At 46.6% G+C, this 3,616-nt stretch overlaps 1 pseudogene; it reads left to right on the forward strand.

Annotated features, from left to right (window-relative positions):
- The first annotated feature begins 1,925 nt into the window (after positions 1 to 1,925).
- On the forward strand, positions 1,926 to 3,604 carry LOC110293290 (annotated as a pseudogene).
- The last annotated feature ends 12 nt before the right edge of the window (positions 3,605 to 3,616 follow it).

Below are 3,616 nucleotides of genomic sequence, written 5' to 3' on the forward strand. Positions count from 1 at the left end.
GAAGGTGGGGGCTGCTGTTAGGAGAAAGTGCATCAACAGTTCACCAAGATGTAAAGCAAGCCCTGCGCGCTACAAATTCCACCTGCCCGCTACAAATTCCACCTGCCCTGTAAGGAATGCTCTCTGATTAGATTTAAGCTCCTCCAAATGAGGGAATGCAGGCTTGCTTCTCTAAGCCTGGTGAAAAGTGCATGGCTAAATGAGGTCTTAGGTCTCCTTAGGTGGAGGGGCTACAGAAGATGCTGATGGTTTGCTAAATAGGCATGCTCTAACCCCTATAGGAATTTCATTCTCAGACCTGGGGAGGCAGAGATGCTCCTTTTTGCAGTAGGACATGGTTACTATAGAGACATATCTGGTGCAAGTGCTGAGAATATGAGTGTTCACCCCAACATCACATCTGTGTTAGGCATCTCTATTGCCTGCTCCAAGGGAACATCTCACAATCGGGGGTAGAGAGAACTAAGAGAGTAGAGAGCAGTGCTTTGAAAACTGCTGCACATGGTTGCAGTCGTGGACAGACACGACTGTGGGCACTTTTCACAAGGCTCAACGATCAAGGAACCCCTTAACATTGCATCATGGCTGGGAAGGCATCCATGAGAGGCCCTGCTCCTTCCTGAGATGTTAGCAGTTAAGATTGGAAGGCTACTGTTAGCAATCTCCTCCTCTTCCTCCTCTCCCCCCTCCTCCTCTTCCTCATCTTCTTCTTCTTCCCCCTCTTCCTCCTTCTCCTCCTCTTCCTCCTCCTTCCCCTTCTCCTTCCTCTCCCTCTCTTTTTTTTTTTAGTGGTACAGTGGCTGGTAGACTGCCTACAGTCCGGCAAATAACCCCTTTGGGTTAGTTGGGAAGCAGATGGAGTTCAGGGCGAGAGGGAGGGGGTTAGAGAGGATGACAAAGGGTGGATATTATCACAGACTACATAAACGTGAAGTAGTCAGAACATTAGGAAAAATCAGAAGTAAAGTGTTTCCATTAAATAATGAGATAACTTCATTCATCAAGGGAGACCAAAGAACAAGGAAAGGCGAGCGTTTTTCCGAAGGAAAATAGAGAGGATCACATCCATCTAATTATCTAGATACAGTTAGAGAAATCACAGCAGTCTTTAACAAGCAGTCAAGGCAAACTCAAACCCACATCCCCAAAAATGAGCATCTAAAACCATGTGACTCCTAAATCTAATCTTTCTCTGCTTGTTAGACAAATAAACAAAACCCAAGACTGGGGTCCCCTCTGTTTCCCAGCCTCATCCCCAGGATACCAGCTGCAGCCTTCCTTCTCCCTGCCCACATTTGTGGCTCCCACAGAGCTTCACCTCAGAGCATCCCTGTAGTGGCTATTCCTGGTTGTCAATTTGACTATATTTGGAATGAACCTCAATTCAGAATTGGAAGGCTCACAAGTGACCCTTATCCGGAGGCTTGGAGATAAAAGTTTCTGATCTGGATCTTGGTATGGAGATCTTGAGGCATAGTGGCTATGGATTCCAGAAGATTAAATCTCCGAGTTCAAGGTCATCTGGGATTAAGGGTGTGGTGGAACACACCTTTAATCTGGGCTACATCTTCTGCTGGAGACAATATAAGGACATTGGAAGAAGGGAGTCTCGCTCTTGCTCCCTCACCTGCCTGCTTGCCTTGTGGGACTGAGTAACCGCTAGATCCTTGGACTTCCATTCACAGCTACTATTGAACCATTGTTGGGAATTGGACTGCAGACTATAAGTCATCAATTAATTCCTTTACTATATAGAGACTATCCATAAGTTCTGTGACTCCAGAGAACCCTAACTAATACAGAAGTTGTTTCTGTCAGTTGCGCAGCTGTGTTGGGCACAGGTCGGTGGGACGCAGCCTTCTGGACCTTGCTCTTTGTTGTTGGGATTGAGTCCGTTTTGGAGAGTCCCCGCGGCAGCTGTCACCATGTGGGTCCCAAGCACACTCATGAAGCAGCCGCCCATCCAGTCTATGGCTGGGGCCGTCCCAGTTTACAACAGAGAAAAGTGAGATATCAATGGAAAAGGTGAAGGTGAAACGTTGTGTCCAGAAAGGGACCAGATTATGCCCCTATGGAGTCCTCAGATGAAGAGGATGAAGAATTTCAGTTCATCAAGGAAGCCAAGGAACAAGAAGCAGAGCCTGAGGAACAGGAGGAGGATTCATCCAGTGACCCCCAACTTCGGCGGTTACAGAACCGCATCAGTGAAGATGTGGAAGAACGATTGGCTCGACATAGAAAAATCGTGGAACCTCAAGTAGTGGGAGAGAGCAACTCAGAAGTAGAAGGGGATGTTTGGCGCCTGGAACGGGAAGATAGCAGTGAGAAAGAGGAGGAAGAGATTGACGATGAAGAAATCGAGCGGCGCCGTGGCATGATGTGTCAGCGAGCACAGGAGAGGAAAAACGAAGAGATGGAAGTCATGGAGGTGGAAGATGAAGGGCGCTCTGGGGGAGGAGTCTGAGTCAGAGTCTGCGTATGAGGAGTACACAGACAGTGAGGATGAAATGGAGACTCGACTTAAGCCTGTCTTCATTTGAAAGAAGGATCGGGTGACAGTTCAAGAACGAGAAGCTGAGGCTTTGAAACAGAAGGAACTGGAACAAGAAGCAAAATGCATGGCTGAGGAGCGGCACAAGAACACCCTCAAGATTGTAGAAGAAGAGACCAAGTAAGAGCTAGAGGAGAACAAGCGGTCCCTTGCTGCCCTGGATGCGCTCAATACTGATGATGAAAATGAGGAGGAGGAGTACGAGGCGTGGAAAGTCCGCGAGCTCAAAAGAATCAAGCGGGAGAGAGAAGACAGAAGTGCTTGAAAAGGAAAAAGCAGAAATTGAACCCATGAGAAATCTGACTGAGAAAGGCGGGCAGAACTTCGGGCAAATGGCAAAGTCATTACCAACAAAGCTGTTAAAGGCAAATACAAGTTTCTACAGAAGTATTATCACCGAGGTGCCTTCTTCATGGATGAGGATAAAGAAGTCTACAAGAGAGATTTTAGTGCACCTACTCTTGAGGACCATTTCAACAAAACCATTCTTCCTAAAGTCATGCAGGTGAAGAATTTTGGACGGTCTGGTCGCACCAAGTACACCCACCTTGTGGATCAAGATACCACTTCCTTTGACTCTGCATGGGGCCAAGAGAGTGCCCAGAACACAAAATTCTTTAAACAAAAGGCAGCAGGAGTACGAGATGTATTTGAGTGACCATCTGCCAAGAAGAGGAAANCCACCTAGTCTTCAGCTTATTCCAGCTGTGGGACACAAGGGGATCTGGTCAATTCTCTTGAACCATTTTTTACATGGTTCTTGTATAGAGCTTTTCAGACTTGCGGCCATAACTTGTGTTTGAAGGTGCTTTCTAAGAGGTTTGGACTCACACCGAGAAACCCACAGAAAAGCACTAACCAGGTAGGCTAGAGGCTTCCAGCTTAAAACCATTCCTGAGAAATCTTAGGTTTCTCACCTTGGCTTCCCATATTGACTTGGGACAATTCTGAGTGTTTGTCCAGCCTGGATCAGATACCTGGACATATGAATGGATGGCACTTTCTTTCTTTCTTTCTTTCTTTCTTTCTTTCTTTCTTTCTTTCTTTCTTTCTTTCTTTCTTTCT

The sequence above is a fragment of the Mus caroli genome, chromosome 4 (genome assembly GCF_900094665.2).
Source record: "Mus caroli chromosome 4, CAROLI_EIJ_v1.1, whole genome shotgun sequence".
Classification (NCBI taxonomy): Eukaryota; Metazoa; Chordata; class Mammalia; order Rodentia; family Muridae; genus Mus; species Mus caroli.